Raw genomic sequence first — 21663 nt, 5'->3', positions numbered from 1 at the left:
TCCGACGTAACCTGGGAGACTCCTTCATTAAACATCTCCGCTCCATCTGCAAAATGAGGAATTTCCCAGTGGCCAATCATTTGACTTCCTCTGCCGACATGTTGGTCCATGACCTCCTCTTCAGCCACGATGAGGCCACCCTCAGGGTGTAGGCGCAACACCTCATATTCCATCCGGGTAGCCTCCAACCTGATGACATGAATATCGATTTCTCCAACTTCCCAGAATTTTTTCTCCCTCCCCCTTCTCTCTTCTTTTATTCCCCACATTTTGCTGAAAATGTGATCAGATCTTCATGCCAGTCCTCAAACTATATGAAGACAACCCAATTAAATAAGTAATTTAAAAAAACCAGTATAAAAACATAGAAAACATACAGTACAATACAGAACCTTCGGCCCACAAAGCTGTGCCAAACATGTCCTTACCTTAGAAATTATTTAGGGTTATCCATAGCCCTCTATTTTTCTAAGCCCCATGTACCTATCCAGGAGTCTCTTAAAAGACCCTATCATATCCGCCTCCACCACTGTCACCGGCAGCCCATTCCACATACTCGCCACTTTGCGTAAAAAACTTACCGCTGACATCTCCTCTGCATCTACTTCCAAGCACCTTAAGACTGTGCCCTCTCATGCTATCCATTTCCGCCCTGGGAAAAAGCCTCTGACTATCCACATGGTCAATGCCTCTCATCATCTTATACACCTCTATCAGGTCACCTCTCATCCTCTGTCGCTCCAAGGAGAAAAGGCCGATTTCACTCAACCTATTCTTGAATTGAGCACAGTAGTCCAAGTGGAGTCTGACCATGTCCCTATATAGCTGCAACATTACCTTTCGGCTCCTAAACTGAATTCCACAGTTGATGAAGGCCAATGCACTGTATGCCTTCTTAACCACAGAGTCAACCTGCATAGCAGCTTTGAGTGTCCTATGGACTCGGACCCCAGGATCCCTCTGATCCTCCACACTGCCAAGAGTCTCACCATTAATACTATACTCTGCCATCATATTTGACATACCAAAATGAACCACCTCACACTTATCTGGGTTGAACTCCATCTGCCACTTCTCAGCCAGTTTTGCATCCTATTAATGTCCTGCTGTAAACTCTGACAGCCCTTTACACTACCCACAACACCCCTAACCTTTGTGTCATCAGCAAAATTACTAACCCATCCCCCCAGTTCCTCATCCAGGTCATTTATAAAAATCACAAAGAGTAGGGGGTCCCAGAACAGATCCCTGAGTCACACCACTGGTCACTGACCTCCATGCAGAATATGACCCGTCTACAACCACTCTTTTCAACCATCAAAGGAGGATCTTAGAAAAAGAAGTTGTTGATGCTCACCAGGCTGGAAAAGGATACAAAACAATTTCTAAAGAGTTTGGGCTCCACCAGTCCACAGACAGACAGATGACGTACAAATGGAGGAAATTCAACACCATTGTTACTCTCCCCAAGAGTGGTCAACCAACAAAAATCACTCCAAGAGCAAGGCATGTACTATTCCAGGGGGTCACAAAGAACCACAGGGAACATCTAAGGAGCTACAGCCCTCTTGCATTGGCTAATATCAGTGTTCCTGAGTCGCCCATCAGGCAAACCCTGAACAATGGTGTGCATGGCAGGATTGCAAGGAGAACGCCACTACTCTCCAAGGAGAACATTGCTGCCCATGTAAAGTTTGCTAAAGGCCATGTGAATATGCCAGAAGGCTAGTGGAAGAATGTTCTGTGGATGGATGGATGAGAAATGTTGTTTAGTGAAAAGCAAACACCGCATTCCAGTATAAGAACCTCATCTCATCTGTGAAAGGTGGTGGTGGTGGTGACAGTGACAGTGACATGGTTTGGGCCTGCTTCAGAACAGCTTGCACCCGTGATGGAACTATGAATTCTGAACTGTACCAGCAAATTCTACAGGAAAATAGCAGGGTATCCATCCGTGAACTGAACCTCAAGAGAAAGTGGGTCATGCAGCAAGACAGTGACCCTAGGCACACAAGTCAGTCTACCAAAGAACGGATGAAGGAGAAGAAACCTCACTTTCACACATTCCGAGTCAGAGTCCTGACCTTAATCCTATAGAAATGTTGTGGAAGGACCTGCAGCAACTAGTTCCTGCAAGGAAGCCCACCAACATCCCAGAGTTGAAGCAGTTTTGTAAGGAGGAATGGCCTAAAATTCCTCCAAGCCGATGTGCAGGACTGATCAACTGTTACCACAAAACGTTTCGGCCTGAAACGTCGACTGCACCTCTTCCTAGAGATGCTGCTTGGCCTGCTGCGTTCACCAGCAACTTTGATGTATGTTGCTTGAATTTCCAGCATCTGCAGAATTCCTGTTGTTTGTTACCACAAAAGTTTAGTTGAAGTTAATGCTGTACAAGGGGGTCACAGCAGTTACTGAAAGTAAAGGTTCACATATTCTTTCCAATAAATACATGAAATATTGGATCATTTTTCTCAATAAATAAATGAACAAGTATGCTTTTTTTGTTATTTAATTGGGTTCTCTATCTAGTTTTAGGACTTACGTGAAGATCTGATCACATTTTAGGTCAATATTTATGCAGAAATAGAAAATTCTCAAGGGTTCACAAACTTTCTCACACCACTGTAAACATTGCTGCTGTGGTTGTTCCTTTCTGCATGGCCTGGGTGGTTCCACGTGACAAATGCTGCTTACCTGCTCTAGTTTTTTCACACCATTCTCTATAAACTCCAGAGAGTGTTGTATGTGAAAATCCCAGGAGATCAGTAGTTTCAAAGATGCTCAAACCACCCCATCTGGCACCAACAATCATTCTACGGTCAAAATCACTTAGATCACATTTCCTCCTCATTCTGATGTTTGGTCTGAACAACAACTGAACCTCTTAACCATGTCTACATGCTGTTATGCATTGAGTTGCTGCCACATGATTGGCTGATTAGATATGTGCATTAACGATCAGGTGTACAGGTATTGTTGATGAAGTGGCCACTAAGTGAATGTCTGATTGAGCCTTCAAAATGATAATACATCCCAGGATCAACTGTAGAACAGCCACACGAACCAAGTGCTGACAACTCCACTGCAAGAACCATGCAGCAGTAGCTTTATGAGAGGAAAGACAGAAATAATAGTCTGGACAATTACAAAACTCATAAAAAGACATTCAATTAAACAGCTCCAATGATGGCACACGCATTCAATGGGCTAATTACCACAGAACATGAACTTACAAAAATCTCTCGACAAGTTGATGTGCTATTGTTCGCAGATTGCATATCTTAGCAACAGATAGAAGCAGAAGAAAGCAGCATTCTCCATCAGGGACCCCCACCACCCAGGCCATGCTCGCTTCTCACTGCTGCCATCAGGAAGGTGGTACAGGAGCCTCAGGTCCCACACCATCAGGTTCAGGAACAGTTATTACCTCGACCATCAGGCTCCTGAACCAGAAGGGATAACTTCACTCACCACAACTTTGAATTGATTCCCAGTCTACCGACTCACTGTCAAGGGCTCTGCAACTCATCCACTGAATTACTTACTTATTTTTTCATCATTTTTGTTTGGTATTTGAAGACACCTTGCATCAACAGTTGTATAATTTCTGCTTTTTCCCCTCACTCACCATATCATGTTATCCATTTTCTACTGGAAGTGTTGACAATGCCCTAATAATTCCTCAATAAACTAAACTGAACTACTGTTACATAACTGTTTAAATATTATACTTCCACTACCCTGATTTGTACATCTAACAGTGAGATCATGAAGCTCGCCAGAGAGGTACTTCATGTGGACCTAGATTGAGATATCTACTGCGGCGGAATAAAACCATAAGAGGAGCAGATCATGGCTGATCCTTTTCCTTCTCAGCCCCAATCTCCTGCCTTCTCCCATATCCCTTCATATCCTGACCAATCAAGAACCTATCAATCTCTGCCTTAAATATACTCAATGACTTGGCCCCCACAGCTGCCTGTGGCAATGAATTCCACAAATTCACTACTCACTGACGAAAGAAATTCCTCCTCATCTCTGTTCCAAAAAGATGCCCCTCTATTCTGAGGCTGTGTCCTCTGGTCTTAGACTATCCCACCATAGGAAACTTCCTCTCCACATCTACTCTATCAAGGCCTTCCATCATTTGATAGGTTTCAATGAGGTCATCCCTCATTCTTCTGAATTCCACTGAATACAGGACCAGAGCCATCAAATGCTCTTCATATGACAAGCCATTCAATCCTGGAATCATTTTAGTGAACCTCCTTTGAACCCCCTCCAGTTTTAGCACATCCTTTCTAAAATCAAGGACCCAAATCTGCTCACAATACTCCAAGTGAGGTCTCACGGTGTTTTATAAAGTCTCAGCACTACACCCTTGCTTTCATGTTTTAGTCCTCTTGAAATGAATGCTAACATTACAATTGCCTTCCTCACCACAGACTCAGCCTGAAAATTAACCTTTAGGTAATCCTGCACGAGAACTCCCTAGTCTGTTTGCACCTCAGATTTTTTGAATTTCCTCTCTATTTAGGAAATAGTCCATGCTTTTATTTCTCGGTAGCGTAGTGGTTAACGAAACACTTTGCAGTGCCAGTGATCAATTCCTGCCGCTGTCTGTAACGAGTTTGTGGGTGCTCTGGTACCCTCCCCCCACATTCCAAGGACGTATGGGTTAGGGTTCGAGAGTTGTGGGGGACATGCTATGTTGGCAACCCCTGCAGGCTGCCCCCAGCACATCCTCAGACTGTGCTGGCTGTTGATGCAAAATGATGCATTTCACTGTGTGTTTCGATATTTCAATGTATATGTGACAAATGACGTGACAGATCTTTAAACTGCTTTAATTTCTCCTGGTTGTGACATTGCAGTTATTAACAAAGAACATAAAACAGTCCAGCGCAGTAGAAACCATTTGGCCCACAATGTTTAACCTACTCTATGATCAACCTAACCCTTCCTTCCCATGTAAAAATCCTCCAGTTTTCTATCAGTCGTGTGCCTATCTAAGAGTCTCTTATTGTCCCTAATGTATCCCCACCGCCAACAGATTTCTGAATGGACAATGAACCCATGAACACTTCCTCAGTATTTTTGCTCCCTGTTAGCACATTTATATTTTTATTGTAATTTATGGTAATTTTAATGCACTGAGCGTGTGGCCAAGTGATAAAGGTGTTTGTCTGTTACCTCAAGACTCAGCTGTGGCAGCGTGTTTGTGCCCTTGAGCAAGGCACTTAATCACACATTTCTCTAGTCTGTGCGAGGAATGGCGCCCCACACAGACTTCCAATCTGCGCCTTGTAAGGCATGAAAATGGCCTCTCGTGGTCTGAGTCGACGCTCCCTCCTTAAAGCATTGCTCTGTACAACTTTAAAAATTGTCTTAAATTAACATGGGGCACGTTAGTGTAGCGCTCAGTGTAACACTATTACAGCACCAACGATCTAGACTCAATTCCTATCACAGAGCCAGCATCCTGCTGCTATCAGTAAGGAGTCTGTACGTTCTCCCCGCGACCACGTAGGATTCCTCAGGATGCTCTTGTTTCCTCCCACAGTCCAAAGACACAAGGCTTTTTGGGTTAATCAGTCACGTGGGTATCGTTGGACTGTTACCGTGCTGCGTATCTGAGTAAAAAACATTAAATCGGGCGACAGGGTGGCATGGCGGTTAGCGTGACTTTATTAAAGATCAGGGCGTTGGAGATCAGAATCAGGTTTAACATCACCGGCATACGTCAAATGTTGGGAAATTTGTTGACTTCATTTGGAATCTGTTTGAAGTTTGATGGCAGAGGGGAAGAAGCTGTTCCTGAATCGCTGAGTGTGTGCCTGCAGGCTTCTGTACCTCCTACCTGATGGTTGCAATAAGAAGAGGGCATGATGGGGGTCCTTAATGATGGATTCTGCCTTTCTGAGGCATTGCTCCTTGAAGACGTCCTGGATACTACGGAGGCCAGTGCTCAGGATGGATTTTACAACTCTCTGCAGCTTACTTCCGTCCTGTGCAGTACCAGATGGTGTTGCAGCCAGTTGGAATGTTCTCCACGGTACATCTGTAGACATTTTCAAGCGTTTTTGGAGATATATCAGATCTCCTTAAACTCCAAGTGAAGCGAGAGGTTAGCACAACACTATTACGGCTCAGGGTGTCAGAGTTCAGATCCGATGTCATCTGTAAGGAGCTGTACATCCTCTGTGTGAATGCGTGGGTTTCCTCTGGTGCTCCAGTTTTCGCCCACAGTCCAAAGAAACACGGGCTAATCGGTTAACTGGTCATTGTAAATTGTCCCATGATTAAACATACAGAACCTACAGCACAATACAGGCCCTTCAGCCCACAATGCTGTGCCGAACATTAAAAGACAGGATCACTGGACAATGTGACCCGTCGGGCCGGAAGGGCCAGTTCCACAATGTATCTCTACACAAATAAATTAATAAAATTAACAGAAATCAATAAGAAAGCTGATTCAGATTCTGAAGGTGTGTTATACCGTCAGCTGGAAATGTGCCATGTTGTGACTGTTTCACACACTGCAGGGAATTCGTATTCCTTCTCCGGTGGTTTTGTTAATAGCTTACACACGCTTTATCTGCTCATCACAGCCAGGACATCAGACCCTCCCTGAATAATTCAGCAGTTCCAGAACCCCAGAGCTCTTTTATCCCAACTCCTGAGGGTTTTCCGCACTGAAGGAGAACAGACAACCGGTGACAACAGCAGAACTTAATTCCCCGGAGATAATTCCCAACACTTTCACAGGAGCACCAGCCTCCCCAGCATTGAGGACCATCTTCAAAAGGCAATGCCTCAAAAAGGCAGCATCCATCACCGATGGACCCCCATCACCCAGGACATGCCCTCTTTTCATTGCTACCATCAGGGAGGGGGGAACAGGGGCCTCAAGACACACAAAATGATTCCTGAACAGCTTCTTCCCCATCTCCATCAGATTCCCAAATAATCCATGAACCATGAGCACTACCTCACTATTTCTGTTCTCTTTCTGCAGAACTCACTTCATTTTAGATTTTTCTTATCGTAATTTACAGTATTTTATGTATTGTAGTTCTTCACAAGAACACTACCTCACTTTCTGCACTAATTATTTTAAAATACATCTCTGATCGTAACTTGCAGCATTTTTTTATGCCTTGCATTGTACTGCTGCCACAAAAAGCAACAAATTTCTTGACATATGTCAGTGATATTAAACGATTCTGATTAATCATCGGAATCAGGTTTATTATAAAGATAGAGAGTATTTTCAAAATGGGGAGTGAATTCAGCAATCAGAGATGCTGAAGGAACTGGATATCGTAGTTCAAGACTCCCTAAAGGTTCACTTACAGGTTGAGTCGGTGGCGAGGAAGGCAAATGCAATGTTAGCATTCCTTTCCAGGGGATTTGACTACAAGAAGGATGCAATGCTGAGGCTTTATAAGGCATTGGTCAGACTGCACTTGGGAGTATTGTGAGCTGTTTTGGGCCCCTTGTCCAAGAAAAGATGTGCTGGCATTGGAGAGGGTCTGGAGGGAGGTTCATGAGAATAATTTCAAGAATGAAAGAATTCATGCGTAGGAAGTGTTTGATGGCTCTGGGCATGTACTCGCTGGAGTTTAGAATAATGAGGAGGAGGATCTCATTGAAACCTATGGAATATTGAAAGACCTGGAAAGAGTGGATGTGAAGAGGAAATTTTCTCTTGTGAGGGAATGTAGGACCAGAGGACACAGCTTCAGAATAGAGGGACGTCCATTTAGAACAGAGATGAGGAGGAATTTCTTTAGCCAGAGGGTGGCGAATCTGCGGATTTCATTGCCAAGTCATTGGGTTTATTTAAAGCATAAGTTGATAGGTTCTTGATTAGTCCGAGCGTCAAAAGTTACGGGAAGAAGGCAGGAGAATGGGGTTGAGAGGGGTAATAAATCAGTCACGATGGAATGGCAGAGCAGATTCGACAGCTGAATGGCCTCGTTCTGCTCCTATGTCTGATGGTCTTTCAGAGTTGGTGCCCTGTGCAGTTCAGATTGCCAGATCAAACGTGCTCTGGTTGACGTTGTGTACTCTACGATCGTACACAGTTACCGCTGAGAGGTACTGATGCACCCCAGTGTCTCAATAAGCAGCTCATCGTTTCTCTCGATGCATCACACTGCAAGTGAAAATTTACTTTTAATCTTGCTTCCACAGAATGGCAGAGAAGACAGAACAGGCCAAAATTCCTAACTATACGTCTCTGCAGTACAGTCTTATAATGCAAGTGGAATGGCTATTCCCACTTCCTACTTGTCAAACACTTACATTTTAATGAGATTGACCACAAAACTGATCCAACAGTAATTGCAAGAACTCTGAGGGAGAATAACTGTGGAAGTTTTCCTCAGATTCCTTCTTCTTCAGTCCTACACCTCTTCCACCTATCACCTCCCAGTGTCTCACTTCATCCTTCCTCCCCCACTCACCTTTCCCCTCACCTGGTCTCACCTATCACCTCACAGTGTCTCACTTCACCCCCCTCCCCCACCCACCTTCCCCCTCACCTGGTCTCACCCATCACCTCCCAGTGTCTCACTTCATCCCCCCTCCCCCACCCACCTTCCCCCTCACCTGGTCTCACCTATCACCTCCCAGTGTCTCACTTCATCCCCCTCCCCACCCACCCACCTTCCCCCTCACCTGGTCTCACCTATCACCTCCCAGTGTCTCACTTCATCCCCCCCACCCACCCACCTTCCCCCTCACCTGGTCTCACCTATCACTTCCCATCTTGTCTTTCCCCGCTACACCTTCTTATTCTGGCTTTGATACCCTTCCTCTGCAGTCCTAATGATGGGGCTCGGCCCCAGTTGTTGACTGTTATTTCCCTCCATAGCTATTGCCTGACCTGCTGAGTTCCTCCAGTATTTTGTGTGTTTACTTTGGATTTCCAGCATCTGCAGAATCTCTTGTGTTTCTGGCAGTTTTGTTCACCTGAAGCCTGACTGACTGCACGATTGTTCAGCACCAATTGCTGTTACCAGCAACAATTGAACGAACTGAGTTGTGAGCATTTTCAGAGGTCTTCCCTTTAAACGCCTGACTACGTGGAGGCAGAGGCAGATACATTAGGGACATTGAACAGACTCTTAAACAGGCACATGGATGAAGGAAAAGTGGAGGGCTATGTGGGAGGGAAGGGTTAGATTGATCTTAGAGTAGGTTCAGAGGTCAGTTCAACATTGTGGGCCGAAGGGCCTGTACTGTGCTGTGCTGTTCTATGTGACATATTTTTTTAAAATGCAGTTACTTACTGGTACAAAGTGCCGGTATAGAATTATGCATAGTGCCTGCCTCATTAGCCACACGTACGTTGAAACATACAGTGAAGTACAACGTTCGCATCAACAACCAACACAGTCCGAGGATGTGCTGGGGGCAGCCCGGTGCAAGTATGATCACAAGGTTGTCCAGCCTGTGTACCTTTGGAATGTGGGAGGAAAACAGAACACCCGGAGGAAACCCACACAGTCACGGGGTGAACTTACAAACTCTGCACAGACAGCGGTGGGAATTGAACCCCAGTTGGAGATCATCGGCAATGTAAAACCATTGCACTGACCTCTGCGCTACCGTGCTCCCCATACAAGAGATCATGACTGCAACACTTAAATAGTTAACGGTACACGTGAGCTGGCTGGGAGACAGTCAGATTTACTCACCGGTCCTGAAGCTCGTCGGCCTGTTCGTTGGTGTAGCATTTGCTGTCTGCATCACCTCAAGTTCTTGTGCAGCATCTTCAGAGACTGGAGCACATCTTCTCCACACACAAATCACACTGAGGATGCCACACCTAAAAGACAAAGAACTGTAGCAAAGAAACACCAAATCACTTTGGCTCAAAGTTCAAAGCAAACTTATTATCGAAGTACACATGTGTCACCAGAAACAACTTTCTTGTGGGAATTCTTAATAAATCTATAATAGAATAATAACTATAATAGTCAGTGGAACACCACACCAGCTCAGCTGTTCAACCAGTGTGCAAAAGACAAAAATAAATAAATACATAAACAATAGATATCGAGAATATGATACATAGAGTCCTTGAAAGTGAACAGTGAATCCACTGTTCAGTTCAGTGTTGGGGCAAGTGAGGTTATCCCCTTCACTTCACAGTACCGGGGGCTGAGTCCACTGTCAGATATGAGGATATGGGTAGGGTGGGGAATTATCATCATGGGATCAGGGCATCTAATACAGAGTAATACATTTTTGAGAAAGATTCTTTTCCCACTGGGAATTAATCTCTGTTCCTCCCTCTTTTTCTGCCTCTCCTCTCTCTCACCCGTTATCAGCGCATTGAGGTAGAACAAGGCAAAACTTTATACTTTATTGTCGCCAAATATTCATACTAGAATTATCACAGCGATATTTGATTCTGCGCTTCCCACTCCCTGGATTACCAATATTAAATATTAAAAATAGTAAAAATTAGTAAATATTAAAAATTTAAATGACAATGAGAGAATGCAGAATAAAGTGTCACAGGAACAGAGAAAGTGCAGTGCAGGCAGACAATAAGGCGCAGGTTTGTAACGAGGTCTCTGTAACTGTAACACTTTATTTTGCATTCTGTTATTGCTTTCCCTTGTTCTATCTCAATGCACAGGGTGATCAGTCATAGAGTCATAGAAAAGTACAGCACAGAAACAGGCCCTTCAGCCCATCTAGTCCATTTTGAACCATTTAAACTGCCCACTCCCATTGACCTGCACTGGGAACATTGCTTTCTATGCCATTACCAACCACGTAGCTATCCAAACTTCTCCTAAACATCGAAATCGAGCTCACGTGCACAACTTACAATGGGAGTTTATTCCATACGTTCATCCTCCAGTGAAGACGTTTCTCCTCATGTTCCCTTAAACTTTTCACCTTTCACCCTTAGCCTATGACCTCTAGTTCTAATTCCACCCAACCTCGATGGAAAAAGCCTGCATGCATTTACCCCTATCTATACCCATCATAATTTTGTATATCAAATCTCCTCTCAATCTTCGCTGTTCCAGGGAATAAAGACCCAACCTATTCAATCTTTCCTGATATCCCAGGCCCTGTATGGACAGTATGCAAAGCAAAGTCCTCATGAAGGGTCTCAGCCAAAAATGTCAGCTGTTATTCCCCAGTATACTGTAGGTGCTGCCTGACCTGCTGAGTTCCTCCGGCATTTTGTGTGTGCTAAACACAAAATAATCTGCAGATGCTGGGATCAAAGCAATGACTCATCCGTTTCCACGGACGCTGCCTGACCTGCTGAGTCCCTCCAGCATGTTTTGTGTGTGCTAGTCCACAAAACAAAGTTTTTTTCTGTCCCTCAGTACATGTGACAATAACAAATCATTTTACCAGCATACTCACATGCCTCTCCTTCCTGTTCTACGCCCCAGTTTAAATCCTGTGACTGAACCTTGGGCCTCCTGACCTACTGAGTGAAGGCACTACATAAATGCAAGTTGCTGTAGCGCCTTCTCTGGTGAATTAGTTAGAGGAACAGAGACAAGGTTCTGTGGGCACAATGGAGAGACACAGGTGCATGTTGCCTCCCTGGTGCCAGGGTCGAGAATGCCTCAGATCATGTCCATGGCATTCTCAAGAGAGAGGGTGAGCAGCCAGACGTCTTGGTACATTTTGGCACCAATGACATAGGCAGACAAGATGAGGAGGTCCTGAAGAGAGATTTTAGGGAGTTAGGTAGAAAGCTGAGAAACAGGACCTCCAGGGTAGTAATCTCGGGATTGCTGCCTGTGCCAGGTGTAAGAATAGGATGATTTGGAAGGTGAATGTGTGGCTGATGAACTGGTGGAGGGGGCAGGTGCTCAGATATAAGCATCCTTGGGATCTCTTCTGGGGAAGGTATGACCTGTACAAAAGGGATGAGTTACACTTGAACCCAAGGGGGACCAATACCCTCCTGGGCAGGTTGACTCGAGTTGTTCGGGTTGGTTTAAGCTAACTTGGCAGGGGTATGGGAACCAGAGTGACAGTGCTGAATATGAGGACTTTGGTTTACAAACAGAGGCAATGTGTAGTGAGGGGAGGCTGTCCACAGGGCAAAACTGCTGTCAGCAGGATGAGCTGCAATGTAAAAAGCAGACAAAAGGACGAATACTGGACTGCAGACGTTATATTTGAATGTGTGCTGTATACAGAATAAGGTTGATGAACCTGTAGCACAAATACAAATTGGCATGTATGATTAAATCATTAGAAAGAGGTGACATAGGGTACGAAGGTGTTGAATCATTGTGGATGGAGCTAAGAAACTGCAGGGTAAAAAGACCGTGATGAGAGTTATATACAGACCCCCAAACAGTAGTAAGGAAGAGGTCTATAAGTTACAACGGGAGACAGAAAATGCATGCCAAAAGAGCAATGTTACAATAGTCACGGGAATTTCAAAGTGCAGGTAGATTGGGAAATCAGGTTGGTGCTGGGTCGCAAGAGGGGAACGCCCACAAGATGACTCTTTTAGAGCGGCTCATAGATGAGCCCGGTAGGGAAACGGCTGTTCCGGATTGGGTGTTGCACAAAGAAGCAGAATTGACTAGAGAGCTTAAGGTAAAAGAACCCTTCAGGGCTAGTGATCACAGTATGATCGAATTCACCCTAAAATTTGAGAAGGAGAAGCTAAAGTCAGGTGTATCAGTATTACAGAGGAGTAAAGGGAATTACAGAGGCCCGAGAGAGGAGTTGGCCAGAACTGATTGGGAAAGAACACTGGCAGGGATGTTAGAACAGCAATGGCTGGAATTTCTGGAAGGAATTCGGAAGGCACAGGATATATACATCCCAAAGAGGAAGAAGTATTCTAAAGGCAAGATGACACAGCAGCGGTTAACAGAGCAAAAATTATTGGGAAGTTAGAGGAGTGGGATGATTTTAAATACCAACAGAAGGCAACTAAAAAAGTCACCGAGAAGGTAAAGATGGAATTCAAAAGATAGGTATCTAATTAGTCAGGGTATCAAGGGATATGGGGAAAAAGCCGGAAATTAGAACTGGATGGGAGAATAGTTTAGCTCATGGAGGTGTGGCAGAGCAGACGGAGCAGATACAATGGGCCGAATGGCCTGCTTCTGCTCCTTTGTCTTCTGATCCTGTGTAAGCTAGCGAATCATATTAAAGAGGATAGCAAAAGTTTCTTCAGATACATGAAGTGTAAAAGAGACGTTAGATATCATTCAGCTGCAAAATGATACAGGAGAGGTAGTAACAAGGGAAATGAAATTGCAGATGAACTGAATATGTATTTGTTAGGAGGGAGGTGAAGATGGCAGCACAACGCAGCGCGCGCGGCCGTTCCGAATGAATAGTGTATGTGTAACTAGGGGGCCGTGCACAATCCGGATTTGATGGAGACAGCCGTGAGAAGCACGGAGGAACACCTGGAGAAACTTCTGAAATGCCTGCTTTGCTGTCGCTGCTACTGTGCGATCGAGAATCTCCAGAGACGAAGGCCCCAAATCCTCGGCTTTGCCTATTGCCGGGGCCGGGGTTGAAGTGCTCGACAGAGATGGTGCTCGGTGCTCGGTGTCAGAGAGCTGGTCGGAGGCTCGGAGTTTTTTGGGTGGGCTCGGAGTCGGACTGTGGTCGGATGCTTCCCGGATGCTGCATCAGCAAGTTGGCGGCGCTGGAGGTTCACTGTCTGCGTGAGATGATGGGACTTTCGAGAGACTTTGAGACTTTTACTGTGCCATGGTCTGTTCTCATCAAATTACGGTATTGCTTTGCACTGTTGTAACTATATGTTATAATTATGTGGTTTTTGTTAGTTTTTAAGTCGGTTTGTCATGTGTTTCTGTGATATTGTTCTGGAAAAACATTGTATCATTTCTTAATGACAATAAAAGAGGACTGCGTGTCCTCATGATCTAGTAATCTAATCCCCAATGTTAGTGTACTGATGTATGGTGCACATGGTACATAGCCTCCACACCAGAATCAAAGACAGTTAATTTCCTCAAGCAGTAAGGCTGATCACCACCTCCACCCTCAAACCTACCCCTTCAACCACCCCACCCAAGCACCAGCACTTTGGGGATACAGACATGGTCCAGTCCATCCCGGGTAAAGCACTCCCCCACTCACCACTGAGCACATCTACGTGAAACAGTGCTGCAGGAAAGCAGCATCCATCGTCCTCCAGCACCCAGAACGTGCTCTCCTCTCACTGCTGCCATCGGGAAGCAGGCACAGAAGCCTCGGGACCCACCCACCAGGTTCAGGAAGAGTTATTATTTGAACCAGAGGGGGAAAACGCTCAACTTCACTCACCCCATCACTGAACTGTTCCTATGACCTATGTACTCACTTTCAACCCTTCACCTCATGTTCTCGATATTCATTGCTTATTTGTTATTATTTTTCATTTTATATTTGCACAATTTGTTGCCTTTTGCACACTGGTTGTTTGTCCATCCCGTTTGGTAGGTTCTTTTACTGATCCCTATTACATTTCTTTGATTTACTGAGTATGCCCACAAGAAAATAAATCTCGGGGTTGTATTTGGTGACATATATGGTACTTTGATAATAAATTTAAACTTTGAATTACAGTATAATGCAATTATTGACTTTCCCTTATACTTCTCTGTTCTGGCTAATAGTTCTGAAGCGGAACAGTTACTCAAGCTAAGTATTTGCCACCACCGCATTAGTTAATCCCGCAGTTCCAAGTGGCAATGCGTGCGGGCTGCCCCCAGCACACCCTCAGACTGCGTGGGTCATTGACGCAATGACACATTTCACTGTGATTCAATGTGCATCTGACAACTAAAACTAATCTTCATTTAATCTTTATTCATTGCAACATTTAATAATTTTACATATTACTACCTAATGCTGACACAAAACAAATTCCATGACCTATGTCAGTGATAACAAATCCAAATCAGAATCAGGTTTAATATCACCGACATATGTCGTGAAATTTGTTATTTCGCAGCAGCAGTGTAATGCAATTCATAATAGTAATAAAAAAATCAGTTACAATATATACAAACAACAGGAATTCTGCAGATGCTGGAAATTCAAGCAACAGACATCAAAGTTGCTGGTGAACGCAGCAGGTCAGGCAGCATCTCTAGGAAGAGGTACAGTCGACGTTTCAGGCCGAGACCCTTCGTCAGGACTAACTGAAGGAAGAGTGAGTAAGGGATTTGAAAGTTGGAGGGGGAGGGGGAGATCCAAAATGATAGGAGAAGACAGGATAGTGGAGGAAGAATAATATGTTGGACCCAGAGGCTGGTGGGGAATAATATGTTGGACCCGGAGGCAGGTGGGGAAATAACTATCAACTCTGCTCTTAAACGCATCTCCCCCATTTCACGTACATCTGCTCTCACTCCATCCTCTCGCCACCCCACTAGGAATAGGGTTCCCCTGGTCCTCACCTACCACCCCACCAGCCTCCGGGTCCAACATATTATTCTCCGTAACTTCCGCCACCTCCAACGGGATCCCACCACTAAGCACATCTTTCCCTCCCTCCCTCTCTCTGCATTCCACAGGGATCGCTCCCTACGCAACTCCCTTGTCCATTCGTTCGCCCCCCCATCCCTCCCCACTGATCTCCCTCCTGGCACTTATCCATGTAAGCGGAACAAGTGCTACACATGCCCTTACACTTCCTCCCTTACCACCATTCAGGGCCCCAAACAGTTCTTCCAGGTGAGGCAACACTTCACCTGTGAGTCGACTGGGGTGATATACTGCGTCCAGTGCTCCCGATGTGGCCTCCTATATATTGACGAGACCCGACGCAGACTGGGAGACCGCTTTGCTGAACATCTATGGTCTGTCCGCCAGAGAAAGCAGGATCTCCCAATGGCCACATTTTAATTCCACATCCCATTCCCATTCTGACATGTCTATCCACGGCCTCCTCTACTGTAAAGATGAAGCCACACTCAGGTTGGAGGAACAACACCTTATATTCCGTCTGGGTAGCCTCCAACCTGATGGCATGAACATTGACTTCTCTAACTTCCGCTAATGCCCCACCTCCCCCTCGTACCCCATCTGTTACTCATTTTTATGCACACATTCTTTCTCTCACTCTCCTTTTTCTCCCTCTGTCCCTCTGAATATACTCCTTGCCCATCCTCTGGGTTCCCCCCCCCCTTGTCTTTCTTCCCGGACCTCCTGTCCCATGATCCTCTCATATCCCTTTTGCCAATCACCTGTCCAGCTCTCGGCTCCATCCCTCCCCCTCCTGTCTTCTCCTATTATTTTGGATCTCCCCCTCCCCCTCCAACTTTCAAATCCCTTACTAGCTCTTCCTTCAGTTAGTCCTGACGAAGGGTCTCGGCCTGAAACGTCGACTGCACCTCTTCCTAGAGATGCTGCCTGGCCTGCTGCGTTCACCAGCAACTTTGATGTGTGTTGCTACAATATATACAATGTTGTGCAAAAGTCATATATAGCTAGAGTGCCCAAGACATTTGCACGGCACTGTATTTAGCAAGCTTGTAAATCTGGTGGAACAGAGAATGTTGGGAATGGCGAGGGTGGAACGCTGCGGGAGGGGTGTGGGACAGGTGGCAGAGAAAGAGTGCCAGGGGTGGGGAGTGGTACAGGTGCAGACACACCCAGCCCTGAGATACCAGGCAAAGTCATCTGATTCCAAACAATTTGTTTACTGATCATTACAGAATGTCCCTCTGGTTTTTCCCACTCCTTCCCCTCTCCCCCAACCATGAGTCCCCTCTCCCTGCCCACTTCCCACTCTCAGTCCACAACAGAGACCCATATCAGAATCAAGTTTATCATCACTCACATGTGTCATGAAATGTGTTGATTTTTGCAGCAGCAGAACAGTGCAATACAGTACTGTGCAGAAGTCTGAGGCACACTGGCTATATTTATGTGCCTAAGACTTTTGCACAGGACTGTCTGTCAGTGACCATCGACCTAACTGAGGTTCAGAATCAGGTTTAATATGTCGTGAAGTTTGTTATTTTGCAGCAGTACATTGCAATACTGTACATATAATTTAAAAACTATAAATTACAGTATCTATAAATTTAAATTAAATGAATAATGCAAAAAGAGAGGAAAAAAGTACTGAGGTAGTGTTCATGGGTTCATTGTCCATTCAGGAATCTGATGGTGCAGAGGGAAAAAGCTGTTCTGAAATGTTGAGTGTGTGTCTTCAGGCTCCTGTAGCTCCTCAGTGAGAAGAGGGCATGTCCTGGGTGATGAGGGCCCTGAATGATAGATGACACCTTTTTGAAGCATTGCTTTTCGTTCCTGTGCATTCAAATTACCATACATACCATACCAGACTACGGTTCAATCAGTCAGGCTCTGGTTAGATGCACTGTAATAATGTTATTCTATGCGGCCGAACAAAACTGGTAAATATATTGATTCTGGAATTAGATTATTATTATTCATGAGTTTTCAGGCAGGCACCTACAGTCTATTTATCTTTAAGGTCAAAGTGTTCCTGATTCTACAAGCAGTGACTTTTGACCCAATGATACTTATGAATGCTTAAAAATACTGTCAATCAGCCCAGCAAAACACAGATGCTATCTTCATTGAGTCTGTTGGGGACCAGACTGACAGAGGCCCCGGAGAGAAGGCCCAAAGCAAAGGCAGTGTCCTGAGGAGCAATTCTCTCAGCTTCGGAAAATGGTTAATCAATGCTGGATTAGAGTTAAGTTGTGATTTAAATTATGATTTTCCTTGCAGTTAAACTTTCTTCAAAGTTCAAAATAAATTTATTATCAAATTTTGTAAATGTCACCATACACTACCCTGAGCTACTTTAGATCTGTTACAAACTGCACAACCTTTTCCAGTCTTGCTCAGGACATCACAAAGTTCAAAGTAAATTTATTATCAAAGTACGTATCTGTCACCATATACAACCCTGAGATTCATTTTCTTGTTGGCATTCACAGCAGAACAAAGGAATACAATAGAATCAATAAAAAACTACAACACAAAGACTGACAAACAACCAATGTGCGAAAGACAAACTGTGCAAATGCAAAAAATAATAAAGAAATAAGCAATAAATAAAGTGATAGACAAATAACTTACAGATAAATAAATAGATAGAAGATTACATAGATAGATAGAGTGGACAACCTTTCTCCCCAGAGTAGCAGTACCCAAAACGCGAGGGCATCCTTTTAAGGTAAGTGGAGCAAAGTATAGGGGAGATATCAGAAGTAGATGTTTTTTTTACACGCAGAGAGTGGTGACTGCCTCGAACATCCTGCTGAGGTGGTTGTCGAGGCAGATACATTAGGGACATTCAAGACACTCACAGATAGGCACATGGATGATGGAAAAACTGGAGGGCTACATGGGAGGAAAGGGTTAGATTGATCTTGGAGTAGATTAAAAGGTCGGTTAGCCAAAGGGTCTGTACTGTGCTGTTCTGTGTTCCAATAGGTGGTGGCTCTAGAAGGTCACTGTGGCTCTAGATCCATCACTAAGGATCCTCACCACTGACAGCCAGAAGACCCACACCTGATGATTCAGGAACAGCTTCTTTCCCTCCGTCATCCGGTTTCTCACTGGTCCATGAACACCAACTCATTAGTTTTTTTGTAAAACACTATTTATTTATCTTTGTAATGTACAGTAATTTTACTGCTGTCCCAAAACAACAAATTTCACAGAAAACCAGAGCAACACAAACTGATTCTTCCGTCTTTGAACTGTACCAGACGCCACAGCAACGTAGTGGCTAGTGCGACACTGTTACCACCTGGGGTGTTCCAGAGTTCAGAGTTCAATTCTGGCACCGTTCTGAAAGGAGTCTCTGTATGTCCTCCCTTTGGAATGGGTGGGTTTTCCCCGGGTGCTCCAGTTTGCTCCCACAGTCCAAAGTTGTACTGGGTAGGTTGATTAGTCATTGTAATTTGCCCTGTGATTAGTTTAGGGGTAATCGGGATATATGATCATGAAGACACGTAATCCTCTTTTATTGTCACTTAGTAATGCATGCATTAAGAAATGATACATTATTTCCTCCGGTGTGATATCACACAACACAGGACAGTCTAGGACTGAAAATACTGACAAAACCACATAATTATAACATATAGTTACAAACAGTGTACAATACCATCACTTGATGAAGAAGTCTATGAGCACAGTAAAGTTCAAAGTTTCTCAAATGTCCCACATCTCACGCAGACGGGAGAAGGAAGAAAAACTCTCCCTGCCATGCCGACCACAGTCCGACTCTGAGTCATCCGAAAACTTCGAGCTCTGATCATCTCTCCAACACCGAGTACTGAGCGCCATCTCTGTCCGAACGATTCGCCCTCCTTCTCAGTCGCCAAAAGTAGGCAAGGCCGGGGATTTTGAGGCCTACCCTCCGAAAGATTCACGACCACACAGTAACGACAGCAGCGAACGGGCATTTCAGAAATTTCTCCAGATGTTCCTCTGTTCTTTCACATCCATTCTCCATCAAATCAGAATTGTCCGCGGCCCCTATTTAACAGATACGATATCATTTTTCACCGGAGGGCTACACATGCACAGCGCGCTGCTCTCTCTCCTCCCGCAGTTTTGTTGGGGTTGCTGGGGCCATGTGGTTTGAAAGGGTGAAAGGGCCTATTTCGTACTGGAGAGATTGATGGATGAATGGATAGATGGACAGATGGATAGATTAAAAAACATTCTGGAGGAACTCAGTGGGTCAGGCAGCATCTATGGAGGGAAATAAACTTGATTCTCAGTGAGAGTGTGATCAGGATCAGACAGCTCTAGAAGCAACACTGGGGTAAATGGGAAGACCCACAGTCTGTCCCACAGCAAAATCAGGAACACCTGCCTCGACAAATTGAAGAACCAGAGATAAAGGCATGAGATGTTCTGGGCACAAAGATGAAGTCTTTAGCGTACAGCTCCCACTGGACACAGCCTCGGTGTGGTGCTTTTCTCTTTACCTAGAGATGCAGCATGATAACAGGTCTTTCCGGCCTTAATGAGCCCACACCACACAAGTTCAAGTTTAATTGTCATTCAACCATACATGAATACCCATGAGTAAAGCCGAACAAAACAGGATTTCTCTGGGGCCAAGGTGCAAAACAACTTGTTTAAACATTTACACCCACGTAAACAATTAACCTACTAATCCGTAAGTCTCTAGAGCGAAGAGGCGGACAGGAAAAATTATTGTGGACACTACCCACCCTGCCAACTGCTCCCTTATGAAAAATGCTACAGCGCTATTAAAACAAAAACTTCATGCCATCTTAAACATTTCTCTCCCCAGGCAGTTAATCTGATTAACCATTCTAGTCAGCCTCCCCCAACCACCCCCCTATCCATTAGCCATCACTGCACTGTAAACACTGTTTATAAAGCTATTTACTTTGCCAACACACACTGGTATTACGTATTTGTGAACATTTTATTCCATTATCTGTACTTAGAAATTTATTTTTAAATAATTATTTATTCTTTATAATTGCTGAATGCCATTGTTTTTGTTGCATGTCGTGCCCTGACCAACACGCTACAGCAAGTTCCTAATTTGGCAAATACTTTATACTCGCCAAACAATTGATACTAGAACGTACAATCATCACAGCTATATTTGATTCTGCGCTTCCCGCTCCCTGGATTACAAACCGATAGTAAATATTAAAAATTTAAATTATAAATCATAAATAGAAAATAGAAAATGGAAAGCAAGGTAGTGCAAGAAAAACCGAGAGGCACATCCGGATATTTGGAGGGTACGGCCCAGATCCGGGTCAGGATCCGTTCAGTAGTCTTAGCACAGTTGGAAAGAAGCTGCTCCCAAATCTGGCCGTACGAGTCTTCAAGCTCCTGAGCCTTCTCCCGGAGGGAAGAGGGACGAAAAGTGTGTTGGCTGGATGGGTCGTGTCCTTGATTATCCTGGCAGCACTGCTCCGACAGCGTGCTGTGTAAAGTGAGTCCAAGGATGGAAGATTGGTTTGTGTGATGTGCTGGGCTGTGTTCACGATCTTCTGCAGCTTCTTCAAGTCTTGGACAGGACAACTTCCATACCAGGTTGTGATGCACCCTAGAAGAATGCTTTCTATGGTGCATCTATAAAAATTAGTGAGGGTTTTAGGGGACAGGTCAAATTTCTTTAGCTTTCTCAGGAAGTAAAGGTGTTGGTGGGTCTTCTTGGCAGTGGACTCTGCTTGGTTGGACCAAGTCAGGTCATTTGTGATATTGACCCCGAGGAACTTAAAGCTTTTGACTTGTTCCACTTGCACACCACCGATGTAAATTAGGTCATGCGGTTTGCTACTCCTTCTGAAGTCAACAACCAATTCCTTCATCTTGCTGACGTTGAGGGATAGGTTATTGTCTTCGCACCATGCCACCAGGTTCTTAATTTCCTCTCTGTACTCAAACTCATCATTACCCGAGATACGGCCTACAATTGTTGTGTCATCAGCAAACTTATATATTGAGTTTCATGGAAACTTGGCTACACGATCATGGGTGTACAGTGAGTACAGCAGGGGGCTGGGTACACAGCCTTGTGGGGCACCGGTGCTCAGAGTGATTGTAGAGGAGAGCCTTCCCCCTATTTTTACAGCCTGGGTCCTGTCTGTGAGGAAGTTGAAGATCCAGCTGCAGATCTGAGTACTA

The 21663-nt window shown here is 44.7% G+C and overlaps 1 protein-coding gene across 2 annotated transcripts in view; it reads right to left on the bottom strand.

The window, feature by feature from the left end:
• Positions 1-21663, bottom strand: part of ndst1b (N-deacetylase/N-sulfotransferase (heparan glucosaminyl) 1b) — a 213140-nt gene that overhangs the window by 163382 nt on the left and 28095 nt on the right. The window contains exon 2 of one of the 2 annotated variants that reach the window (XM_063053048.1): positions 9714-9859. The gene's annotated coding sequence lies outside the window, so the exon portion shown is untranslated. The remainder of the gene's footprint in view (positions 1-9713; positions 9860-21663) is intronic. The other variant, XM_063053049.1, reaches the window with a different exon arrangement.

The sequence above is a fragment of the Mobula hypostoma genome, chromosome 7 (genome assembly GCF_963921235.1).
Source record: "Mobula hypostoma chromosome 7, sMobHyp1.1, whole genome shotgun sequence".
NCBI lineage: Eukaryota > Metazoa > Chordata > Chondrichthyes > Myliobatiformes > Myliobatidae > Mobula > Mobula hypostoma.
Note: the sequence above shows the minus strand (reverse complement) of the source record. Positions and strands in the feature narration are given on the sequence as shown.